Below are 11072 nucleotides of genomic sequence, written 5' to 3'. Positions count from 1 at the left end.
TGCTCATGCGTTGAATCTCTTCGGATGCATTGGGGCACATCTTCTTGGAGAGATGAATCCCATGCCTAAGGGGTAATAGACCCCTTTTTGAGTTTTCCATGCTGAACCTTTTCAGCACCTCCTCTATGTACATCTTCTATGATAGGCCAAGCATTCTTTTAGATCTATCTCTATAGATCTTAATCCCTAAAATGTAGGATGCTTCCCCAAGGTCTTTCATGGAGAACTCTTTTGACAACCAGACCTTGACCGAGGTTAGCATGGGAATATCATTCCCTATCAGGAGGATGTCGTCCACGTACAGTACGAGGAACACGACAGCACTCCCACTAACCTTCTTGTAAACACACGGTTCCTCTTCGTTCTTGATGAAATCAAACGATTTGATCGCATCATTGAAACGAGTGTTCCAACTCCGAGATGCTTGCTTCAGTCTATAAATGGACCTTTGCAGCTTGCAGACCTTGTGATCTCCATCACTGAAAGTGAAACCCAAAGGCTGCTCTATATAGATATCTTCATCAAGATATCCATTTAGGAAAGCAGTTTTCACATCCATCTGCCATATTTCATAATCATGAAATGCTGCAATGGCAAGCAATGTTCGAATGGATTTCAGCATGGCTACCGGTGAAAAGGTCTTCTGATAGTCAATGCCTTCGCGCTAACTATACCCTTTCGTCACTAGCCTTGCCTTATAGATCTCTACCTTTCCATCCGAACCTATCTTCCTTTTGTAGATCCATTTACATTCAATAGGTACAATACCTTCTGGTGGATCCACTAAGGTCCAGACTTGGTTGGAATACATGGAGTCTATCTCTGACTTCATGGCTTCCAGCCATTTTTCGGAATCAATATCTGATATCGCCTCGTTGTAGGTATTGGGATCCTGTACGTGTTCCCTATCTCCCATGAGGAACATTTTCTCGGTATCCTCTACTAGTATACCTAAGTATCTATCAGGAGGATGAGAGACCCTACTAGATCTACGAGGTGGAGGAGGTACTATGTGTACTGGCTCTATATGAATAGGTTCTATAGGATCCATGACTCGTTTCTTTTCAAAGACTCTCTCTTCAAGCTTAATTTTCCTTCCACTGCCTCTATCAAATATAAACTGTTTTTCCAAGAAGATGGCATGTCGGCTCACAAATACATTGTGATCCTCTGAGACGTAAAAATTGTATCCTAATGACTCTTTAGGATATCCTATAAAACGAGCACATATGGTCCTAGGCTCTAACTTGTCCGCCTGTAGTCGCTTGACGTGGGCCGGACATCCCCAAATCTTGAGATGACCAAGACTCGGCTTCTTACCATGCCATATCTCATACGGTATGGTAGGAACAAATTTAGAGGGAACTCTATTCAATAAGTAAATTGCGGTAAGTAAGGCATCTCCCCAAAGAAACATAGGTAAATCAGTGAAGCTCATCATGGATCGGACCATATCCAATAGAGTCCGATTTCTCCTCTCTGACACCCCGTTGAGTTGAGGTATACCCGGAGGCGTCTATTTTGACACTATGCCATTTTCCTTGAGATAGTCCCGGAATTTCCCACTAAGGTATTCTCCTCCTCGATCTGATCGAAGAGCCTTAAGGGGTTTTCCAGTTTGTTTTTCTACTTCATTTCTGAACTCTTTAAACTTTTCAAAAGATTCAGATTTGTGTCTCGTAAGATACACATACCCATATCGTGAATAATCATCGGTAAAGGTAATGAAGTACGAATAACGGCCCATGGCTAGCACATCGAATGGACCACACACATCAGTGTGAACCAGGGTAAGTATTTCAGTGGTCCTCTCCCCATGTCCTACAAAGGATAGTCTAGCCATCTTTCCTTGAAGATAGGACTCGCAAACTGGATATGACTCGGAAGTCAATGAGCTGAGAAGCCCATCTTTCTCCATTTTGTTCATTCTGTCCTCTCCAATATGGCCAAGCCTGAGGTGCCACAAATAGTTCTGGTTTATCTCATCTCTGGATCTTTTGGATCCTATGGCACTCACTACTTGCTCAGACACATTCACAGACACATCGACATATAAGTGATAGAGACTGTCAATCATGAAACCACGTGCAACTAATTTATTTCTGAAATAAATAGAACAGCAATCTTTGTCAAATGTAAAAACATGACCATCCTGTGCTAAACTCGAAATAGAAATCAAATTCTTGCTAGCAGCAGGAACATAATAGTAGTCTCTAAGCAATAAACTAAAACCAGACGGTAGTCGCAGAGGATAGGTGCCCACAGCTACAGCAGCAACTCTTGCCCCGTTGCCTACCCGAAGGGTCACTACACCTTCCGTCAGCCTCCTACTTTTCCTTAGACCCTACATAGTAGTGCACAAATGAGCACTAGAACCAGAATCTATAACCCAACTAGAAGTAGAAGAAACCATAAGGTTAGTTTCAATTACGAGCAAGTCTAACATGCCTTTTGAAGGTGTGTCTGCCTTTTTATTCTTCAGGCACTCGAGATATAAAGGGCAGTTCCTTTTTCAGTGGCCATCGACGTTGCAGTGGAAACATTTTCCTTTGTCATTAGCCTTTTTCTTATGAACTTCCTTCTTTGGCTTCTTATCTTTCTTCTGCCTCTTTGTAGGCTTCTTTTTCTTCCAAGTAGACTTTCTTTTGGAACCAGAAGTCATCTCAGCATTAATAACAGAGCCCCTTGAACCTTTCAAGGCCCCCTCAGCAGTTACCAACATGTTCAACAATTTAGTCTTAGTGCATTCAATCTTATTCATATGGTAGTTTACTATAAACTGCCCAATTGAATCAGAAAGGGATTGCATGATCAGATCTATTTGCAATTCCTTGTGCATGGTCATACCGAGCTTCTCAAGCTCCTCTAGGTCCTTGATCATAGTCAGACAGTGATCATGGACAGACTGCCCCTAGCGCATTTTTGCCTTGAAGAGCCTCTTGGACACTTCAAAGCATGCTGTGCGGCTCTGCTCACCATACAACTCTTGCAGGTGTGCCAGTATTTTCCTAGCAGTCTTCATATTCTCATGCTGGCATTGAAGTTCATTAGTCATGGATGCCATGATGTAGCACTTGACCCTAATGTCATCGTCCGTCCATTTTTCATGCATCTCACGCTGTTCATCGGTCGGATGTGATGGTAATCTGGGGATATCATTCTTGAGCACAGAGCCTATTTTTTCGCAACTCAGAACGATTTTGAGGTTTCTAAGCCAGTCTTTGTAATTGGTTTCGGTCAGTCGGTTGGTTTCAAAGATACGGGTCAAAGGGTTCGAAGTTGACATTGTGATCTGTAGAGAGTAAAGATTCTAGTTAGACTTTGTACTTGATCTTAATTTATTCTTGGATCTTTTAGAATAAATACACTCCCACTATTTTTTTGAATCCCTATACTCCCCTGATAGAGAAACGAAAACCCTACGCGACTAGAATTTCTAGTGGGTATTGCGGTCTCACCAATTTACATGCCGCCTCACCTAACAGTTATTGGTGACATATAAATGGATGAGTGTACAACTCTTGTACAATGCTTCTAAAGCAAATTGTAGTGGTACTTGATCTCTAAGTTATGAAGATCTCACCTAACAGTTATTGGCCCCATTACTTAGTTAAGTCAGAACCACCGTATAACCGCAGAAATAAAGTCGTCATTGGATCCTCATCTAACAGTTATTGGTACCCAACCCCACCTTTACCCCGTAACATCTCATGTCTAATAGAGAGATCCAGTCCCCCGATGCAATTTGCCCACTGTGTCCAGCCGAGACAAATCAACACCGGAAAGACCTTAGCAGCTCTACTACGGTGGAAGACCTATAGACTTAATATTATGAAATCATGTCTTAGTGTTTGCAACCTTGAGCTCTTCATAAGAGGTAATCGATCAATTGGCCAGGTAAGCATGTGGGAGGCTCCCCTTACTCGGAGAGTAAGGTCCTAATTAAGTAACCACCTTTTAGGCTTGCCTAGACACCAATTAGATCAATTAATCTAATATAACTAGCTCATGTTGGTTCACTCTCGACTGATTGAGGGGGTTTTAATTTAGGTCTCTCTCGATCGACTATTCACATCTCATGCAAATATATATCTACCCGTATAGACATAAGCATTAAACATCCAGGCATAATATCAAAATAAAAATAACTGGTGATGATCATGGATCCAGGATGGGGTCATTTTACAAGCACATGCACGTCAATTGGTTAGATCGTCTTTAACTCTTGACTCGATCTTGATCCCCTAGGTCCAATTGTGATCAACTCCTTGATCCATCTTCAATCAACCCTTGATCTCGATCCGCGCATGTTGAGCTTGTTGATGTACGTATCGATCAACCATCGACGTGCAACACACATCACAGATTACATCCCAGATTGCTTTAAAAATTAAATAAAATAAAAGAATAAATTACAACTCTTTTTCATGAGACACGCAGATATCTGATAAATGAATTTAAGATGCACGCAGGCATCTGAAAATTAAAATTACATGCCATCACATAGCATCACAGAACATTGCAGAACATTTCAGCATATTCAAAAGGGTCCATCCATGATCATCACCATACGCATCTCATGCATAAATATTATTTTCAGATCTAAAATTTAACTGATTATTTCATCTCATGACTTGCTGATTATACAAGATATGATTCTAAATATTTGTAATCAAATTATCAAAGCAATAGAATCATTAATCTAAGCATCCAAAAATCAGCATGCAGAAAAATTAGCAAGCTGAAAATTCTGCATGCAGAAAATTTCAGCAAGCATAATCCTTTAAATTTCAGATCTAAAATGCCTTTAAATAATTAATCTTAATCTTAATCTACATAACCATGGCTCTGATACCACTGTTAGGATCTGTCACATGCCGCAGAAAATTTTAAAAAATTTTCAGATTGCAGCGGAAAGGCATGCAAGATCCCGTTCATCGCATGAACGTATTTTAAAATCATTTTTTGTAGATAGATTAAGATTAAATTCTTGTGAACCATTTTAAGTCATTAAGAAGATCAGATCTTCACCTTGTGCGGATAGATGGTCTCCGCAAATCTAATTTACGTGGATTTGTTGAAGGTTCGATGGAAGCCGCACATGCGTCCGGCCTCTACAGGTATCCACACGAAGTAGAGAACCGATCAAAGCTCTCGTATCTCCCCGGGGTGCTAGCTCCTTTGCAGAGATGTCTTTTGATGGCTGAAATCCTCTTCTTTGAATCAACTTTTGATTGCCTTGAGAGGAGGAGGAAGAAGGAAGAACCAAGGAAGAAGATTTGAAAGCCTCTACGCAGCCTTTTTCTTTTCCTTGTTTCGGAACCAAGAGGAAGGAGGAGGGCCACCAAGGCTCTTCTTTCTCTTCTCTTGCTTGCGGCTCAAAGGAGGAAGAGGATGGGGAGGTTGTTGCCGTGATAGCCTAAGAAAAACCCAAGAAGAAGGGCCGAAATCACTAGGTCCTTTTGAACTCCTAAGGGATAAGGATGAGCTCCTATTTTTTAGGTGCTCATCTTTATCCACTTATATGGCAAGCTAGGAGGGGCGTACGCCCCTCCTTTTTTCTCCACGCAACCAGCCAAGGGAGGGGCATACGCCCCTCCCTCTTATCCCTTTAAATCAGCCACTTAATCATATTAAGTGGTGATTTGGTTTGGGTCTAATGCATGGGTCCAATCCTATTCAAAATAGGATTAAGTGCACCCATTTCAATTTCCTCCAAATTCTAATCCAATTAGGATTTAATTGAACCATGACTCTATTGAACTCTTCAATCCTAATCCAATTAAGAGTTTTTTAATTAATTAGATTAAAATTAATTAGGACTTAAGAAAATTCTAATCTAATTAGGACTTATTAAATTTCAGCCCTAAGGCAATTAGGACTTTAGAAATCCTACGCCAAGTAGGACTCTAATTTAATTTGAAATCCTAATCCAATTAGGACTCCAAGGATCCTACTCCAAGTAGGACTCATGATCAAGTCTAATTAATTAAATCTAATTAATTAAATTAAATTGCAATCCGATTGCAATTATTCCTTCTTCAACTCACTAACTCTTAGTGGGTTAACCAATTATCACTCAAATTGATTATTTATGATTCCTAATTACAATTCAACCAACGGATCGGTTAATACTTCTAATGTGTGTGACCCCATAGGTTCTATTCTAACTGGTAGTGAGATATATTGCGATCTCTATCACAATATTATTGAAAAACTCCTTTCAATGGGTTGAAACAATTCCAACTCAACTCACCAGGGATCATCGACTGAGGATGAAAGTGTTATTTTGATGATTAACACAATGATTGAGGAAATATCTAATTAGCACTACAAGTTAACGTGATACATCACTATTGAGTTCGACAAACTCGATACATTAGAAGAATGAGATCAAGATGTCTTTCAACGATTAATAATGAGATTAAATTTGTGATAGAAAAAGGATAGAGAATTCTAAATTCTAATTTAGCAAAGTTTCAAGTGAAATGTACTCTTAAGGGCAAAATAGTAATTTTAATTGTTAAGAGTATGTAGCACTACCATGGCATACATTCAAAACTGCTTGAAACATATTTCATTGATTGTATGGATGAGTCTAACCTAAAGATGCAGCAAAGTGTGAAATGAGTCGACCCCAACATCGGTGGAGTCGACCCTGGCACATCATGGAACCATCAGGCACACCTCTGCAAAAATGGCACGGATGAACAGTAGTGGAGTCGACCCCAAGTAAGCTTGAGTCGACCCCAGGAGAGGAGCCAACCCCAAGGAACCTTGAGTTGACCCCAGCTTCAAGCCTCAAGAAAACAAGTCTCTGGAATTTACTGAGAGGGCCGACCCCAACTTTCCTTGAGCCGACCCGACCCATTGGGGTCGACCCTCTCAGGAATGCTTGAGTCGACCCCAATGGAGTCGACCCCAACTGAACATGAGTCGACCCCAAGGCTATGTCGTTCAAAATTGTATCTCTGGAATCCCTGAGAGGGTCGACCCCAATTGAACTTGAGTCGACCCCACTATGGCTTTGGTCGACCCCAAAAGGAGTTGAGTCGACCCTAGTGAAAAACAGCTGAAATATAAGGTTCTGTGTTTCCTGAGAGGGCCGACCCCAATGTAGCAGGAGTCGACCCCAGTGAAAGTTGGGTCGACCCCAGTAAAAGTTGAGTCGACCCCAAGAATGATGAACAGTGGTTTGAGTCGACCCCAGGAAAGTTTGGGTCGACCCCAGCACGGGCAGAAGCACAACGGCTAGTTCTGCAGAAGTACTTTTTGACCTCCCAACAGCAAGTAACGGCTAGCTTTTGAAATCTAACCAATGGGGGGTGACCAATGGATAAGAAAAAGTATTTAAAGTAACACTATTCATTAGAGAAAAGATCCTTTTGCAAATCAATCAAAGCTCATTCAAGAAAGAAAAAGCCCTAGCATTCTTCATTCAAGTGCTTCATTCAAAGAGCCAAAAGAAAGTGGTTGAGCAGATTCTAAGAGACATTAAGAGCTCCACCAACCCTTGAAGAGTGAAGCAATCTTGACAAAGAAGAGAGAAGTCTCATCAAAGCGATAACTATATTCTAAACTCTTCTTTGTAGCTCATAGTTGTTATATTTGCTCATCTAGGAGTTTCAATTTTCTTCTTCTTCTTAATCACCTTGTAAAGGTTTGTTGGTGAGCCCATAAAACCAACGGTGTAGGTTTGTTGGTGAACTCGTAAAACCAACTGTGAAGGTTTGTTGGTGAGCCCGTAAAACCAACATAGATTTTTGGTGATCCCGGAAAACCAAAGTATAAATGTTTGTGGATTGTGAGCCCGGAAAACAATCCAACTATAATCCGAGGGATTATAGTGAATTCTCAAGGGGTCGCTTGGGGAGTGGATGTAGGTGCTTAGGAGAGCACCGAACCACTATACTTTTTGTGTGTTTGCATTGTGTATTGTTTTAACTTCACTCACTCATCAATTAACTCAATTAAGGTAGTAAAAATTTTAGAGAAACCAATTCACCCCCCCTTGGCTTGTCACCTTGGGCAGCAAGTGGTATCAGAGCAAGGTGCTCTCATAGTATTTGTTGATCTCACAATCAAGAGACAAAGATCATGACACCCCAAGTATGATGTTCTATGAACGAGGGGCAATCCACAAATAGACCTCCTCTGTTTAATGGCACTAATTACACATATTGGAAAGCTAGGATGAGAATATTCATTCAAGCTCTAGACTATGACTTGTGGAATATCATAACTAGAGGACCACACACACCCACAATTAGTATAGAGGGCACAATCATTTCCAAACCAGAAATGGATTGGAATGAGAGTGATAGAAGACTAGCACAACTAAATGCTAAAGCAATTAATGTACTTTACTGTTCATTAGATGTAAGTGAATTTAATAGAATATCTACATGCATCTCCGCGAAAGAAATTTGGGATAAACTGGAGGTCACACATGAAGGAACTAATCAAGTCAAAGAGTCAAAAATAAATATATTAGTACATAAGTATGAGTTGTTTAAAATGGAATCCACTGAGTCCATAACTGAAATATTTACTCGATTCACGGAAATCATAAATGGGCTAAAGAGCTTAGGAAAGTCTTATACTAACTCTGAACTAGTGTGAAAAATTCTCAGGTCTCTACCAAGAGATTGGGAGGCCAAGGTAACTGCAATTCAAGAAGCAAAGGACCTCAATACACTGCAATTAGAATAACTTCTAGGATCACTCATGACCCATGAGTTGACCATGAGGCAAAACTCAGAAGATGAGGTCAAGAAAAGAAAGACCATTGTCTTGAAGTCTACCACTCCAAAACAGAAAACTGAATCAGAAGAATCTGATGATGAGGAGGAATATGATGAAGAAGGAATGGCTATGCTTGCAAGAAAATTTAGAAAATTTATAAGAGGAAAGAAGAAATTTCATAAAAGGAAGCCCTTCCTCAAAGGTAGCTCAAGCAAGAAAAAAGGTAAGGACAAAGAAAAGGAAAGGAAAATGCCAATTTGCTATGAGTGTAACAAGCCCGGGCATTTCAAGATAGATTGTCCGGAATTGAAATGGATGGCAAGAAAACTTAAGAAGAGGAACCTCATGGCTGAATGGAGTGAAAGTGAGGAGTCAAGTTCGGAAGAGGAAGATCAACAAGAGACGGCCCAAATCTGCTACATGGCCAATGACGATGAGGTAGATTCTGAACTTGAATGTGATTTTACAGTAGAAGAGTTACATAATCCATTTTTAGAACTCAAGGAAGAACACAAGAAATTAATCAATAAAAATAAAGTTCTAAAAGATGAAAATCAATCTCTTGTCAAAGAAAAGCTAAAACTATCTAATGATTATGAAACATTAAGTAGGAGATTCACCAATAAAACCAAAAGTCAAATTGCTGAAAATGTCAAGTTAAAAGAAGATGCAGAAAAATACAAATCCTTAGTGGACAAGTTTACACTTAGCTCAACTAAATTAAATATGATTCTTGATAGTCAAAAAGCTGTATATAATAAAGTTGGGTTAGGATATAAAACAAATAGGAAGCAAAAATACTTAAAGAACATATATGTGAAAGCCAAAAATGAAAATATAACTTGTCATTGCTGCAATAAAGTAGGACATAAAGCATATGAATGTAATTATAGAAAGTCTAGCTACAACAAATTGAGTGATAATTATAAGCTAAAATCCAAGAAAATTTGGGTTCCAAAAGGAACATCAAGTACTAACCCTAAAGGACCCAACATAGTTTGGGTATCTAAAGCATATTCTTGATCTTGATTGCAGGGGTGTCTTGCAGCTAACAAGGAGAATAAATGATGGTATCTAGATAGCGGCTGTTCAAGACATATGACAGGTGACGTAGAACAATTTGTCACCTTGGAATCTAAGAAGGGTGGAGTGGTAACCTATGGAGACAATGGAAAAGGATTTATCATTGGAAAGGGTAAAATTTATATTACTCCATCCACCTTTATAGAAAATGTTTTATTAGTTAATGGTCTAAAACATAACCTACTTAGCATAAGTCAATTTTGTGATAAAGGTCTTAAAGTCACATTTGAAGCCTCAGTATGCATAATCACAAATCTTAGAGATAATAGCATTGTACTTATAGGACAAAGGCATGGAAATATTTACATAGTAGATCTTCATGATTTAGGCAAGAAAAATGGATTATGCTTAATTACTAATGAAGAAAGGAAAAGTGAAATAAGTTGGTTTTCGCATCGTAGACTAGGACATGCTAGTATGGACTTAATATCAAAACTAGTCAAGAAGGATTTGATAAAAGATGTGCCAAAATTGATCTTTGAAAAAGACAAAATCTGTGGACCATGCTCATTAGGAAAGCAAACAAAATCATCCTTCAAATCAAAGAATATAGTATCAACCACTAGGCCCTTTGAACTCATATACATGGATCTATTTGGACCTACTAGAACTACGAGTCTAGGAGGAAAAAAGTATAGACTAGTTATAGTAGATGATTTTTCTAGATATACATGGGTTTCATTTCTTGCACATAAGAATGAAGCATTTTCAGCATTCTTGAAATATTATAAAAATATCATAACTGAAAAGAAGCTCACCTTAATAGCAATTCGAAGTGATCATTGAACTGAATTTGAAAATCAACACTTTGAAGAATTTTGTAATGAAAATGGTATCTCACATCAATTTTCAGCACCTAGAACGCCTCAACAAAATGGGGTTGTTGAAAGAAAAAATAGGACCTTGGCAGAAATGGCAAGCACAATGTTGTGCGAGTCAAATCTTCCAAAGTACTTTTGGGCTGAAGCTATAAGTACTGCTTGCCATATTCTAAATCGTGTTTTAATACGACCTATAACCAAGAAAACTCTTTATGAACTTTGGAAGAACAAGAAACCAACTGCTAAATATCTTAGAGTATTTGGATGTAGATGTTTAATTTTAAACAATGGCAAGGAGGATCTAAGTAAATTTGATGCCAAGTCAGATGAAGGTATCTTTTTAGGATACTCTACATCTAGCAGGGCATATAGAGTGTTCAACAAAAGAACTCTTGTAGTTGAAGAGTCAATTAATATCATTTT

Source organism: Phoenix dactylifera, chromosome 10 (genome assembly GCF_051530095.1).
Source record: "Phoenix dactylifera cultivar Ajwa chromosome 10, Ajwa_hap1_PhDact_Kaust_v1.1, whole genome shotgun sequence".
Taxonomy (NCBI): Eukaryota; Viridiplantae; Streptophyta; class Magnoliopsida; order Arecales; family Arecaceae; genus Phoenix; species Phoenix dactylifera.
Note: the sequence above shows the minus strand (reverse complement) of the source record.